Source organism: Octodon degus, unplaced genomic scaffold, assembly GCF_000260255.1.
Source record: "Octodon degus isolate 3935 unplaced genomic scaffold, OctDeg1.0 scaffold00209, whole genome shotgun sequence".
NCBI lineage: Eukaryota > Metazoa > Chordata > Mammalia > Rodentia > Octodontidae > Octodon > Octodon degus.
The window spans coordinates 2,999,879-3,016,380 of NW_004524785.1; the positions used below are offsets into that span (position 1 = coordinate 2,999,879).

Consider the following 16,502-nt stretch of genomic DNA (forward strand, 5'->3'; position numbering starts at 1 on the left):
AAGTGAAAAGTAAAGGAACTAAAATAGCTAAAACAAGTCTGAAATAGTAATGTGAGACTTACTCTCCATAATTTACTCTGCCTCACAATTTAATATGCAGATGTTCCTCAACTTCTCTTCAACTTTGTGTCTTAATCCATCATAAATCATCAACTGAAAATATCCTACATTGAAAAATGTGTTTAATAGACCTACCCTACCAAATATCGTAGTTAAACACGACCTATCTTACTTTCAGAAAACGGATCCTGTATGGTTGAACAAAATTACCTAACACAGATCCTGTTTCACAATAAAGCAATAGTGTACTACAGGTGAAAAACAGTGGCTACACGGACGTGCTTTCACCCCATGATTAAATCAGTCAAGCACTAAGTCGAGTCATGGTAAGTCCAGGACTATCAGCGTAAGCAGCGTAATCAAGACTGTGCTGCTGAGAGAGAAGCCCGACTCACACCGATAGGCCTGGCTGACTTCTTACAAAAGCACAGGAACAACTCACTGGAGGAATTCTAGCCTTCCATCAAACTGCGGTGGAGCAACACCTGGTTATCTGCAGGCAAAAATGTGAGCCTTGACTGAAGTCTTGCACTTTATACAAAATCAACAGACTTCTGTAATTAACAGATTATAAAATTTCACTAATCCAAGATGGATCATGGACATCAACATACAATTACAGAACTTTTAAGACAAAAGGATAGGATAAAAGTTGTGGGACCCAGACCAATAAAAGGAGTTCGGAGACACGATAGGAAAATTGCAATACATAGTAAGAAATTGAAATTGGAAGTTCTCAAAAACAAAGATGTTATTTCTGCTGAAGGGCTCACTAATATGAAAAGAAAACCTACCAAAGGAAAACATTTGCAGACCACATATCTGATGAAGGACCAACATCTAAAATGGGTAAAGATCTTTCAAAACTTAAGCAAAAAAACAAAGGAGCAAATCAGACTACAGGTAGAAGACGTGACGATGCATTCACTGAAGAAAATATAAAGGTGTCAATAAGCACAGGAAGGGGCTGGGGAGATGGCTCAGTAGAATAAGTGCTTGCCTGGCAAGCACAAGGTCCTGAGTTCAATCCCCAGTTCCATCAAATAAATAAATAAATAAATAAATAAATAAGCACAGGGAAACAATGTGATTAGCCATTAAAGAAATGCAAATTAAACTACAATAGGATATGATTAGCTATTTATCAGAATAGCTAGAAATAAAAAATAATGATACTCTCAGAGAAACTGAGGCACATGACTGGTGAAATGTAAAGTGATATCACTACTCTGGAAAAGTTTGGCAGGTCTTACAAAGACTTAAACAGGCCACTACCCTACAGGCCAGCATTTATACGCCTTGTCACTTGTCCCTAAGAGGTAAAAACTGATGCTCTCACATCAGAAATGTACTGAATGTTCACAGTAACATTCATAATATCTAATATATATATATATATATATATATATATATATATAGTGAGTGAATAGTTACAAAAAAACAAAACAGCATACCCATATCATAGACTACTAAACAATATATGAGTAACAAAAAAACCTTCCAATATAGCCAATCCCAAAAGGTTACATTCTGTGCTATTCCATTTGAATGACGTTCTTGAAATGACAGCATCTCTAAAACAGACCCCAGATGCGCGGGTGCCAGCGGCCCCGGGGGCCCAGGAGAGCACCCGCAGTGACCTGTTCTGCGTCCTGACTGCCGATGCTAGTATCCTGGGTAGACCTGACCAGCGTAGTGCGGGTGTGCAGAAGTGAACCCTGGAGGGGCACAGGGTACACAACCTCTCTCTGTTATTTCCCTACAATCACATGTGAACTTATCTCTAAATAAAATTTTAATTAAAAAAATAACATCCTCAGCTCCCCATCTGTTCAAAGACAGGTGGCAGGCTGGATTTGGCCCATAGGCTATCGTAGTTTACATGACAGAGTTTAGTGCAAACAAGAAACATGATGTGCTCATCCAATGGATTTTTAGGTTCTTACACTGCAGAACAGTCAACATAATCAAGGGTCTAAAAATAGATTTACATGCCTGGCAAGTGCAAGGTCCCACGTTTGATCCCTCATACCAAAAAACAAAAGTATTTCCAGTCATCATTCAGTCATTCCTTCTTAGACTGACTGCAATGGTTTTCAGAGGACAAGTGTCCACTCCTAAGTCTGACTTGGAGCGAACTGACCTCTGCTGTGTGTCCATGAGAGACAGGCCCTTCTGCCTGGGGACAGGCCACTGACTAAAGTAAGTAAGTATTTGACATTTCCTCACAAGCCACGGCTGACCTTGCACGTCTGCATGAAGGGCATAGAACTGGCAAAAACTGTGTTATCTGTCCCGCTTGACATTTCAGAGTTGACAAATCAGGTATTTGTTTATATAGAGCTAGGAATCTAGAACACTGTATTGCTTAAGTTTTGTTGATCTGATAGTAAGATGGTATTCTACTGCGGTTTGGGCAGAAATATTTTTCTTTATAAAGTTATGCTTAGACTGCTAGACAGTATTAGATGTTTAGTTGAATTCAAACACATAGTATTTAGATGCCAATAGAATATTCACCTCTGACAGGACAAAACAATAAATAAATAAATAAATATTTTCTTAAAAAAGAAAAAAACATGGAAATAGAAAGAAGCAGTCAATGCTCTAATTAGCTTCGTCTCCTTTTTTTCAATTGTTTGTACTTTTTCTTTTCTTAATTTCTTATACATTGCTCCAGTTTTTTCTTCTTCCAATATCTGGTAGTATGAATAGCTGGTTGTAAGACAATAGCATGTATTACAACAAATATTGTGAAATTCATATTACTTTGGTAAGTAAAATTCTGTATGAGTTGTCAAAAATAAAAAATAAATAAATAAATAAATTTTTAAAAATAAATAAAGTTATGCTTTTTTCATAAACTTAGCAGTCATTTGTATTTTTATTTTGTGAATTATCTGTTCTTTTGCTTATTGAAAAATATTTACTGGTCACTCCTTTTAGTTCCTAGGAAAGTAGAAAGGGAAAGAGACAAGTTCAACTTCGTATCTTGTGCAACTTGTGATTTACAGCAAGCAGGCTAATTATTAGATGAGTGAGCACACAACATAATTTTTGTGGCTCTGGAACTGGAAACAATATACACACTGTACTCTGAGGGATAAAAGCATAAAAAATTGTTACGTACTTGTATGAGTTAGATATGTTCTAGTACGCTGAGTCTTTTAAACCTGTATCTTTTATTCTTTTGTTCTGTCATAGATTTAAGAAGGGGAACTAAAATTTCCAATTACTATTCCAATTTCAATTCATGATCATTTCCTGTAATCTTTTGGGAAAAAGATTTGATCATTCATAATTTGTAGACCTTTGTTATGAATTAGTTTATCATCATAATGATCTTTATCTCATTGATTCTTTTTGCTCCTGTTCAATTTTACCTCACAGGTCATGACTGCTGCTGCTTTTCTGTTTTTCTGACAATTTTCACTGTTTCAGACCTAAATATTTCAAGCTATGAACTTTCTCCTGGGCTCTCATGTGATGGCACTTTTTCCCTCAATGACCACTGATGCACTCTTTTTTTCCCATTTTAAATCAGCTTAGTGTACATTTCTAAAATAATGTACACACTGGGTTCTCCTTTATAATCCAAATGGGGGGGGGGTCTTTAAATAAGCATAATTACACTTACACATCCAGTAGCTATGTTTGGTCTTGCCTCAGTCACCACATTAGGCTTTATTTCCACTGATGGTTTAAAGTAGCGTTTAGCACCATGGGCTCCACCATGAGGCTGCAGTCCAGAAAGGACTGCGTACATCATGGTTGTCCTGTGAGACTGGATCACCTAAGTGACATCACGGCCACCTTAGTTTGTATAATTTATGAGGTTTGCACAAGGACAAAATTACCTAGCAAACAACACGTTTTTTAGAATAAACCTGCACTAAGTGACCTGCGACTACACACCTGTGTATCCTTTGCTTCTACGTGCTCTCAATCATTATGTAAAGTCTTCCTTGCATTTCAGTTATTCCTAATGGTTATCGTTTTATTTTTAGTTGACAAACAAAAGTTGTATATATTTACCATGTACTTTTTTTTTCAGGGCAATGTTGTCTTTATTAATTTACATTTCTTCATTTTTGATGTTATGTAAGTTATTTCAGATGAATTATAAAGTACTAACATAAAGAGAAATTTAAAACCAATTAAACTCTTTGTACCCAGAAAAACTACTGTATCCATCTTGATGTATATTTTCAGATTTTTCTACATTCACATATGTTCTTACAAAGATTTAATCATTTTTAGACCCTTTTGTAGCTTGTTTGTAGAATTAATGGTAAATTGGAAACATCACCTTTTCATGTCAATAAATATAACTCTATCATGGTTTTAAAGTCTGCATACTATTTTGTGCTGAAGATTATTTTTTTTAAGTTTCTTTTTCTTAAATTAATTTTATTGAGAAAGAAATAGCAATGAAACAGTTTCAAAACAGGTTAGTAGGACAGTTACAATAATTAATACATTGCATATTGTCTTCATAGTATTCATAGTACAAGATGCAGACATATCTTGTCTAAACACTATTAATACAAATCTTTCTTCTCGTTGAACTAAGAGAAAGTAGCTGTATGTCTAACCTAATTTGTATATACAGATAAATATTTTTTCACTACAAAATGGTCCTTCATTTATATCCCCCTTTTTGGTTTATTTTTGTCAGAGATGGGTATTCCATTGCCAATTAAATATTGTAGGTGCATGAATTCAGCAAAATAATCCAATATAGTCCACAATAGTATTGGGTTATCTGCAGGGCTGGCAATGTCAGAAGTTGTTGACTTGAGCCTTTTACAGCTCAGCATATTAATATGCCTTTATGTTTTATACGTCGTCCATGTACTTGCTTGAAATACACTAGAGTGTCTAAATGAAGTTATGTGATATATCCCTCATATATCCATCTCTTATCTTTTGGGGGTAAAAACATAATATTTATTCAGCAATTTTCAAAAATACACTGAATTTTAATAGTGTTACATGTTGTAGAACAGATCTCTTCAACTAATCCCTCCTCACTGAAATTTTGTATCCGTAACCAACATTTCCCTAGCCACTATTCTACTTTTCTACAGCTTTTTTTTAAAGACAGAGTCTCACTGGTTGGCTCAGAGTGACCTTGAGCTTGTGAGTCTCCCACAGCTTTCCAAGTGCTGGAGGGCTCCACGGTTCTCCATGCTCCTGAGTTCAACTTCTGTATTTTGCACACCATGATGAGATCATGTGGGATTTGCCTGTTGCTGGGACTTCCCTCTTTTAAGGTCATTACCGTCATTACGTCATTACCGTATCTTTCCTATCCCTCCGCTCATGGACACCTGACCCCATTTCTTGGCTGTGGTAAATAATGTTGCAATTAACCAGAGTTCACATCTCTTCGGCATGGTGATTTAATTTTGTTTGGATATGTACATGGTAGTGGGATGTGGTTGCTTTTTAAGTTTCTGAGGAATTTCTACATTGTTTTCCATAATAGCTATACTAATTTGCCTTGTATGATGGTTGATACATTGTGTCAGCTTCAAAGATTGGATGCCTGTTGAAAAAGCAGAGTTGGAACACCTTAAACTGTTCTGTAAGAGGCTCTGGTCAGAGCTCAGAAGACCAAAAGGCTGATAGACAGCCTTCTGGTAAAGACCGGGCTCAGGTTTCTGTTGGGAAGAAGGTCTGCATTGGCTGTTGGAAGCCCTGACAATGTGCAGTACGCTTGGCAGGAAGTCCGTCTGCATTTTGTTCATGTCGGAAGACTTTGCATGCCACTGAGATTAAGGGCAGGGAACTAATAAGGCAGAAGAAATTTCAAGGTAGTCTAAGGTGGTGGCATGACTACTGTTGGGGGGGGGAGTTAGCCAGATTTATGCTGAGAATTAAGAGCAAAGACACCAGTAGCATGATTTAAAATGCTCTGAGTTTGGCCAGAAAGAAGGCTCCAGTAAAAATGCTATGAACTCTAAAACTGAGACCTCAGTTGCTGAGAACAGGAAAATAGAAAAGATGGTCTGAGGGCATCACAAGCAGCAGCAAGTCTCTACCCTTTTCAGCTCAGAACTGCAGAAGTGGAGCCAGCAGCGTGATGACACACTCTTGTAATCCCAGCACTCAAGAGGCAGAGGCAGGAGGATCTTTGCAAGTTCAAGACCAGCCTGGGCTACAAACGGAGCTCAAGGCCAGCCTGAGCTGCACAGTAAAACAACAACAACATCGATGACGATGACAATGACGACAAAGAACTGCAGAAGTGACAGGCTGTCAAGGAGAAAGCTGCAGAGCACCACGTTCCAGGATGGCCAGGGTGTAGAGAATTTGTTCCTCAGAATCAGTTTTAGGTGCATGCAGAATGCAAGAGTTATGGAGTTAAGAAGGCTGGCGCCCCATTTTCAGAAGGCCTGGGAGGCCAGGCAGTGTGCCCCTACGAGGCAAGTATGTGAAGCTGTGAGGAGTGCAGTGGAGATCCCAGAAGCTAGCAAAAGCCAGGAGCATGGAGCATCTGAGAAAAGCTGCAGGACTGGAGCACAGCAGGCCCAAGAAAGAGGCCACAAGAGCTACGACCACCTCAAGCAGGTAGAGGTGGAGCCAGCCAAGCGCTCTGGAGCTCACAGCATGCCACAGATCGCCTCAGATGCTGCATGTGCAACCACAGGGCTTAATGTCCGGCCTGCTCTGGACTTTTTTTTTTGGGGGGGGGGTGCTCAAGATGCCTTCAGGGCAGGTCTAGTTTGGCTTGAGGATGAGGGGCTCGAGCCACAGCATCCTGAGCCTGACTGCTTTGTTTCAGCATGCACTTAAACACCTGAGCTAGTGGGCAGGCCCCCTGGACTTGTTTTGTTCCCCACTTGTAATTTCAGGAATGAAAATGCTTATCTTGTACCACTGAATATTGGAAGTGTTTAGCTTTACTTTCATTTGTACAAGGGCTTGCAGCTAAGAGTCTGCCTTCCATCTCTAGGACTTAGGACTTGGGCTTTTCGGCAATGCTGAAACTGTTAGGACTTTGGCAACTCTTAGAGATGGACTAAATGTCTTCTGCAGAAAGGAAGATGCATGAGTCTCTGCGGGGCCAGGGCAAAATGTTACAGTTCTAGTGTAGTATAATGATAGACTTAATGCTGGTTGGCAAGGATTGTTAAAGCCACATTATAACGTTCCTTCAAGTCCTGAAGTGATCAGAATGAACACCTCTTTGTTATCTAAAAACAGGTTTAAACAAATATTTGTTAGCCAAGTTGACAAGCAGGGATAATAGTGGTTGATACAATGTTTCAATTTGAGAAATTTAAGTGACTCAGCCTCAGTCCAGTCCTTATTTTGTAAACATCCTCATCCTGTGCAAGAGGAGGGCAGGGAGACCGCGTGAGTGCCACACATGCCTCAGGGGGGTAACCGGCAGGCTCTCCCCATGTTTTGCTCTTACTGTTTCGCCATTTTGCACCACCTTGAACTGCTGCCCCGCACCCACCTTGGAGTCAGCTGATTACAGACGGAAACCTCCATCGACTGTGAGCTAAATAAACCTTTCCTTCTTTAATTTTGGAGTGTCTGGTATTTTTTTCTCAGTAAGGACAGAAAGGCAACCAACATACCTTAATAATAGTGTACACTGTTTCCATTTCCCCACTTCCTCCCCGACATTTATCTTTGAATCTTTTTGGCAATATTGATTCCAGCAGGTGTGAGGTGGTACTACCACGTCACTGTGCTTCTCTTTGCGTTCCTCTGGTGGACTAGTAATGCTGAACACTGCTTAATACACTCATTGCCATTTGTATGACTTGAGAACTACATATTCAGATCCTCTGCCCCCTTTGTAACTTAGCTATTTGTTTTCCACTGTTCCGTATGTTTTAGATACTAAGCCTCTAGCAGATGTACAAATAGAAAATATTTTCTCCGGTTCATTGTCTCTTCACTCTCTTGACTGCTTTGTTGGCTATGCAACAAAGTTTGACGTAATATAATTTAACCATTTTGCTTTTATGTTTATATTAAAAAAAAAAAAAAAAAACAACTGCCCAGTCCAAAGCGTTGGTACTTCATTTGGATGTTAGCTGGTAATCCTCTATTTCTCTATCTTCTATCCACTGGTAGTACATAAGCAATGAATACTAATACGCCTTCATTTCTTCATGCTTCCCCTCCACCAAAATAGCTGGCTATATTATTTCTATTTTTGCAAAGTTACTCTTCACTATGAAGCATATTATTGACTTTAAATGATTTTAAATCCTAATCAGTAAAAAAAAAAAAAAAATCACTTCCAACTTGCACTAGCATTTCTGAAATCATAATTTGAGAAGTATGACCATAAAACAGTTGACTCTAAAGCCTACAGCAGTTTCTCTATTTACCTCTTAAATTGTTTGTCCTTTACCCTGTTTCTTCATAAAATGCTCAGAAGAATAGTCTTTAATAAGAAACATAATCCCTTCCTATTCAGCAAAGTTTACGTGTTAACCTTCATACATGGTAGTTTTCCCCTGGTAGAACGTATGCAACATGAAAGTGGGAATATTCTGACAAGGGTATTTTTACTCACTGTTGTATTTCTACTCAATATTGCATTTCTAATGCCAAGAACAGCACCTAGCACATAAGTACTCTAAGTATAGTTTGTAAAACGAAGACATACTGGAGGGGGGGGGCTCTTGGGCTAGGCAATTTTTCCTTGCAAACTTAGGAGGTATCATTGTTCCAGTGCTTGAGGCCTACCTAAATTCTACACCCACATTTATTTTTGGTTTTCAGAAATGTGACTCTGACGTGCCTATGTATGGTTTTATTCTACTTGCAGGTTGTTGAACTTCTTCAATCTATGCATTTATATTTCTCATCAAGTTTGAACATTGAGCCAAATTTTATTAGTGTTTCATGCGTGCTCTTTAAAAATGTACATTCTCTGGTGAGTGCAAAATCCATATTTAGCTACAAGATCAACCCTACTAATTTTATTATTCATATTTTCCACACTTTTTCTGTAAGGCTGTTTGATCTACCCACTTCTAAAAGGCCTATGGTAAAAACTCCAACCAAAATGAAATATATTTCTTCCTATGGTTGCTAATAGTCACATATTCTGAAACCACTGTTAACCTATGTATCACCGTATTTTTTCCTAAATAACAGTGGTACCTTGGTGCACAAATGCAGTTCTCTTCATAGTGCTGGTTGCAAATCAAACTCGATGAGAACCGAATCAACTTTTCCCATACGGCCAATATTGACCCTTACTGTTGAATTGATTTAGTTCTCGTCCAACTCAGTTTGCATCCAGAATCATAGAAAGAGTACTTCATGAACCGAAGTGCCACTGTACACTACTTCTACGTGCCATCCTTGGACCCCACGAACTGCTGCATGGCCTTTGTCCCTATTTGCCTGCCATAGCTTTTGCTACCCTCTTATTGTCCATCTTTTCTGTTCTTTTGCTTTAGGTATGTCTACAGATACTGCTATGGCTTTTAAAGTCTAACCCAGGAGGACTATGTGGGTGGAAATTTCAATGCCTGGCACTGTGTAAGATGGATGCCTAAGTCTTCCACCACAGTAATACAGCTGAAGGCAGAAATATTTCAAGGTGGAGGAGTTTTAGAAAGATTTCATGGTGGACTTTCTTAATATATTCCATTCTAAACTAGCTGATGTCTTGAGAGTTAGATCTGATCCTGAAAGATTTACTATGCCTCCGAAACAGCTGAAGTGATCAACATGCAGCCAGTTATACTTCAACTAGAAAATTCACAAATTAGAAAAAAAATTTCCTTCCCAAGAGGGTTCAAAGATAAACAACCTTCATGAAATGAGGGGGGGGGTATAGGCCAAGGAAAGGGGAGAGCCTTAGCCGTAACATTACTGAACATTCGAACACTCTCTTCAAATTAGTACTGAACAGCTCACCAGTTTAAAAGCTTTTTGAAAAGACTGGCTCCTTTCCAAAGAACTGGTAGGTGGATGGATAATACAAATGACCCAAATGAAATCCACTGAAGTCAAAGACATTTACCATGGCAAGTAATGAGGAAATACAACTGCTGATCTACACCAAGACCCACAAGACCCACAGCAAAAGCTAGGGCTCTACAGAATGGGTAAGGCAGGCCTCCTGGGCAGCTGCTCTGCCTGACGTAGAACTGAGGTACACAGGAACAGTGACAAGGATGCCAAGGATGCCAAGGATGTGTAAGCCTTTTCCAAATCTAGTGCAGATATTCCGGAGGGATTTAGAAGCCACTCACGTGTATCCTCGATCTGAAGATTCTGTCTTATTGCTAACATTTCATTAATAGTCCATGACAAATGCTATAGAGTATACAGAATTCAACACGGCTCCTGCACAAGCACGCAGAAGCCACAGCAAGGCACGCCAAGCCAGCAGACAGACCATGGGACATTTTCAAGGCAGGGTTGTAGGGGATGCACGCACATAGCACACTGCTCTTCTCCAGAACTCTCAGAGCCATAACTTCCAAAGACTTCCTTATTTCTCTACAAGTAAGTAACAACCACAAATAATGAACTGAGATCCTCTAGAGGAAGCAGAAAGGACAAGCACCTGTTTAAACCTTCTAAGGACTCAAGCCAAGTGTCAGCACTCCCAAGTTATAATGACAGAACCCAAGAGATTGAAATTTGCCTCCTCGGGTTCAGAAAATCAGGCACAGGAAGCACCACCTGTGCAGAGCACGGGAAGCCGACAGAGCTGCATGCAGGGCTCCTCAGGCCTGCTGTGCCCACAAGCTGCTGGTTCTCGGAGTTCTGCAGACCATTCGTTCACACGAGGCACTGTCAACTTTGCGTTCACAGACACTCTGGGGCACGGGACTTTTTATGAGATCTCTGGCCAACGTTCCTATGGGGGCCTGGCAAGTGTCACATTCTAAGAGGTGTGACACTAGCTCAGGTCTGAATTTTTGAGTCTCATACACCCAAAGACTGCAATAATGAACCAACAAAATCTTGGCTGGCCAGTGAATGTGCAAGTGCACACACACCCAGTTGGCAAGTGCAAAAGACACCTTTAAACCAACGACACCTGGTTTCTATTTGTTTCCACTCAGACTTTTTTTTAGAATATCCTCTTCAAGAAATACCAGGCTCTGTGATGAAGACTCTAGAAGCCAAGAATCACAGCCACTACTTCAGATGCCTCAGTATGATGTTCCGTGAAATTCCCAATAAATGACTGTTTGGGCTCGAAGCCATAGAATGGGGACGATGTGGAAGCTCATCTCTCAAATGTGTACCAAGTACAACCGCACAAGAGCTCCATTTACCCTGACAACTAAAATCCCACCCGGGGAGGCCACAGGAAACTGACGGCTCACCCTTGCCAGAAGATGGCTCCCATCAAAGCTGTGGAAATGCAAGCGTCCACTTGCAACCCGCCTTTACCAAGCCTGCCAAGTAACTGCCTTCTAAAAATCCAGCCCAAATCCACTGGGCCTCCCAAAGACTAACAAAGAGGACAGCAGTGGGAAAATGAGACACTAAAGCACCGAACAGATGCATCATAATGTACAGTGCTGTCACTCTGCCGAGTAAAGCCCTGAGGACTAGGCCTCCGTGTTCTCCAAGGTTTTGAGCACACTGACCAGAGGGCAGGTATGGCCATTTACTGAGCAACTACATCATTCGAGCAGTGACGTCATGGCAATGTTCTCCCAATATCCTGAAATAGGAATGCCACTCATTAGAAGTGGGGCACGTACAGCTCAGGCGGAGGCCTGGCGGAGGCTGTTCAGCAGGCAAGTGGCAGAGTTCGTAAAGGCCTTTGCCTCCTAAAGCCACGCTTTTCTCGCATCATGCTCAAAATCCTCCAGGCCAAGAACCCAGGCATGTTTTAAGGAGCCCTTGGAACACAGGTTTTTCCTAGATGGCTACTGAAGCAAGGCTCCTCCCCAACTGCTCAACAGACCAGATTCTGCCCTGTGCTGGATACACAGTACAGAAGGTAGACTTTGTCTAGAGGTGGAGTATAAGGCCATTTACTGTAGCCTTAAAACACAAGGGGGTGTTCAAATACACCTTGCAGGAAATATTTTTTGAGATCAAAATGAAAGAAATCACCCACTGAAAACAACAGACTTTAAGGATGAAGAGCATATCCTCTGGAACTGACTTCCTGGGTTCAAATCCCATCTTCTCTTTTGCCTCAGAAGAATCCACTGTGTGTGTACACAGGATGTCTGGGTACAGGAAACCGTTGGGTGGATAGATGGAGACATGGGGCTACGTACTGGTGTTTGCTGAAGCTGGGCATCGAGCACGGGAGGACATAATGCATGTTTTCATGTGTTTGAAGTTTCCCATGTCAAAAGTTTAAGATACAAACCTGGGCCCCTTCACTTACCAACTGAATTACATGGTCAAACTTCCCAGCCTGCATCAGCCTCCTTGATTACAAAATTAAGTACTAATTATAACCATGTCATAGGACTGTGAGAGAAATAAAAGAGTCAATACAGCTCCAAGATACTGTCACTATTCAACTACAGTGCCTTCACCAGTTATTCATAGAGAGGGAAACTGAGGCTGAGTGGAGTTAGGAAATAGCAGTGCTGAGTGTCAGGGGAAACGCAACTCAGAAATTAAAAATTAGGCTGACTGTACCCTTCCCACCAGGGGCAGGCTGTCCTTTCTGCCCTTCCAGCATGTACTCGGGAAGGGCAGACCAGGCAGCACCCAGAGCTGCTGTTAAGAGTAGCGATAGGGGTTGGGGAGATGACTCAGTAGAATAAGCACTTCCCTGGCAAGCGCAAGGGCCTGAGTTCAATCCCCGGTTCTGAAAAAAAAAAAAAAAAAAAGAATAGAGATGGCCACAGGTGCTTCCTTCCACCTCTAAATGAGCAGATCCATGAGGCAGGAGCTTTCATTTTTCCAGAACAAAAAACACTGAGAATCAGAACCCAATGAAGGGGAGGCAAATAGAAACTAGGAGGAATTTTAGGCCAGCATGGCCTGCATGCAACAAATCATCTCAGTAAGTCTCTTTACAGGGCCGCTGGCACTGGAGAGCACAAGGAGGCACCGAGGCTCCCAGAGCTCTGTGAGCCCTGCGAGTCAGTCTCAGGCTCTCAGAACACGAACTGCGCCCAGCAAGACTCACTCCACCAGGCCCTGAGCCTCCAGCAACAGCCTGCGCCATCAGTGAGCAAGTCATGCAGCCACCAAGATCAGAAAATCTCTGTAATCAGCAGTGACAGAGCAAAGAGCCACCCTCAGAGCAGTTATCATAAATTTGACTTCCAAAAAGGCTGCTCCATCAGGAATCAGGACCTATGAACCATGCTGCTAGAATAAAATGAAGCCGCCTGTCCACCATGGCCAATTTGCATCTAAAACTCAGCTGGCAAGCCAACAATTTGCATCCTTTCAGTTAAGAATAAAACCAAGCCTGACCTTTACACCAGGACCGCTTTGTATTGCTGTTTGCAAATGTAGTGCTTAAGTAGGAAAGGCCAAGGGAAACAAAAGCACTCCGGTCACATTCCAACAAGAACTCTTACTTTGCTACAACAAATCAATTAACACTTGCATTCTGCCCCTCTCAGGATTCCTTCCTGTATCCTAAAAATGATACAGTCCAGAAGCATCATCTTCCAGAAAGCACTGCACTGCAGGGAAGAGAAGCCAAGAAAGCCTCTGGGGAGAGGAAAGCGGACAGGAGAGAAAGGGTCGTTGACGCCCAGGAAGGGACCCCCCATGGCCAGCCAGCACCTTTCAGCAAAACATGATAAATAGCCAGTTTAAGGCTAGTATCTCCTTTATTCAAAAAATAAATATTTCATTTTGAATCAACATATTTCAAATCACATTAAGCAGAAAAGAAATATAGTTCCTTTGGAAACTGTGAACAAGTGTAAGAAAGCATCATTTTCCAGACAATGGGGATGAGGTGAGTACGATTTCCAGCTGCTTCGTGCCCCAGGGAGCCGCCTCTCACCAGGTAAAACTATATGTTGATTTTAGGAGACACACACACAGACGCACGCACGCACACACGCACGTGCCACGCACATGCGCGCGCGCACACACACACACACACACACACACGCTGCTTTGAAGTCTGAAAGGCACATGAAGTGGACCATCAGGTGTATGGCACGCTCACTGATAAGACGTCCCCTATTCCCTGCCAAGAAAAGTGGAGAAGCTTTAATCGAGTCGAAGACCAGAGAAGACATGAGCACTCCTGCGCAGGGCTGAGCCAAGCAACATCTCTGCATGGGCAAGCCATTTTTCCGTTGCTTCCCTTTCCTGGCCTGAGGCGTCCAGGCTGCAGGTCACTCCGTGATGGCAGGGCGTGTGGCCACATACACGAACACAACGATCAGGAGCACCACCACGGCCAGCGTGGGCAGCACCACTGTGGTGATCTGCTGCCGGGCCTCCTGCATGGCCTGCTTCCGCTCCTTCTTATCCCTTGATGTCTCCTTCTTGGGCTTCCCTTTGAGCTGCCGCATCTTTCCTGGTGGAGGCTTTGAGGGTGTATCCAGAGGGGGCTTGGAGAAAGGGCCACACTCCTCTAGTCAGGGCAGGGAACCTCCTGTAGGGAGAACAGTTACGATCAAGAATGAGCAGGAGGAAAAAAAAATCAAATGCAAACTTAAAGGCAAAGTAGGAGCAAAAGGCAGCAGCAGTCTCTTCACTGAATCCTTAAAGCCTCAAAAGAGGGTTCCAAGCCTCCTGGGCGAGGCCTAGTGCTGGACATGGCTCCGGGGGCTGGGTCACCGTCGGGAGGCCAGGCCTGTCCTCTCTGCGCTGAGCGTATGTGAGGTGTTACAGGCAGAGCGGAGCCTGGCTGAGCACAAGGCTCCATCCACCTCTGCCCAGACTGTGATTCTCCCGTGGCATGTTCTGTGGCTCATGGCAGAGCCCAGGGTCTAGGGAAGAACACAAACCCTTCACCTGGAGCAACACATCTTATGAAAGTTTGCTGCTTAGTTTTAAGAACAAAAATAAGACTTCGGCTGGCTGATTTACCCTGGGGAGTTTACTCATACTCTCCATCACCTCCAGATTCCCTCAGAAAAGACAACCAGACTCAAAATGCGCAGGACAGGGGAGCTGGAAGGCCGCCGGTACGTGGCTGCAACAGCGCACCGCTATCACCGGACATGAGCACTTACGCAGGTGGCACCCAGGCCCTGCTGCCGCCCTGCGGACAGGCACAGCGGCCGCTGGGGTGAACTCCTACAGCCGAGCCATGCCCACGCGCGACAGCAGGCAGGCAGCGGGTTCTCTAAGCACAACACAAGCTGGACCAGGGCAGAACAAAGACAACGCCCCTCCGAGCTCCCAGCAGACCAGCACACTTAGGAATCCCCGGAAGCAAAGCAGTAGTGTTGTGCATGCCGGCGCTGCGCTCCTTGAACAAACCGGCCTTCTCGTGTGCCCAGCTTCGTCCCGTAGAGTGAGCAGTAGGCCGTGATGGGGAAGAGGATGACAACCTGCACACTGCAGTGACTGAGAAAGTGCAAAGTCAAGCCCACGGCGGGGAGCGCCTTTTTCTTCCAGTTTGTTACAGAGGCACTAATCTCCTTTCACTCCCTTGGTCCCCAAAAAACCCCAAAACAGTGCAATTCATATTTCCTACAATCTGGCAGAATTTCTTACAGCGTGAGATGACTCATATTATTGTGCTAAGGTGACATAACCAGCCAAAAGAAAACACTACAGGTAAGAGCAGCCCCACTGGACAAATGTACAACTTGCCATAGTTTGTATAGTTTGCTATAGTTTGTATCTGGAATGTTCCCAAACTCATGTGTTAATGGCCATGTTTTAGTCCCTGGTCTATTGAGAAGTACTTAATGGGAACACTAGGTCATAGAGGAACATGCTCTTAAGGGGAGCTGGGGACCCCAGCCCATTCCTTTTCCTCTTTTGCTTCCTCACCATGAGATGACCAGTTTCGCCACGCCATACCCTCCTGCCCACTATGTGCTGTCCACCCCGCCACCAGCAGGGGCCTAAAAGCAGTGGCTCCACCACACCATGGACTAAAATTTCCCACACTCCGAGCCAAAATAAAACTCTTTATAAACCGATTGCTTCAGGAACTTGTTACAGTGATAGAAAGCTGACATAGAAACTTGCTATCAAGAACTTGGACGGGGCTGGGGAGATAGCTCAGTGTCATAAGTGCCTGCCCGGCAAGCGCAAGGGCCTGAGTTCAATCCCCCATTCCACCAAAGAAAAAAAAAAAAAAAAACCTACAGAGCAGTGGCCCTCACAGGCTCAAAGGTAGAGAAGTAGAAATGTCTTGCAAAGGCTTTTGAGGCGGTCTTCTGAGAAAGACCCCTGCACCTTCTGTTTACCCAGGACAATCTTGGCAATCACTGAGTGTTCAGCTACAGAGGGCCCTCAGGGACTGGTACACTCACCATCAGGCAGTCCAGGTAGAGACTGTGCTGGCGGAAGACCTTGGCATC

General features: G+C 42.9%; 1 long non-coding RNA gene across 3 annotated transcripts in view; it reads right to left on the reverse strand.

The window, feature by feature from the left end:
• Positions 1–14,499: 14,499 nt before the first annotated feature.
• Positions 14,500–16,502, reverse strand: part of LOC111813650 — a 60,810-nt gene continuing 58,807 nt past the window's right edge. For all 3 annotated transcript variants that reach the window (XR_002818844.1, XR_002818843.1, XR_002818842.1), the window contains exon 3: positions 14,500–14,614. This is a non-coding gene — a long non-coding RNA (uncharacterized LOC111813650). The remainder of the gene's footprint in view (positions 14,615–16,502) is intronic.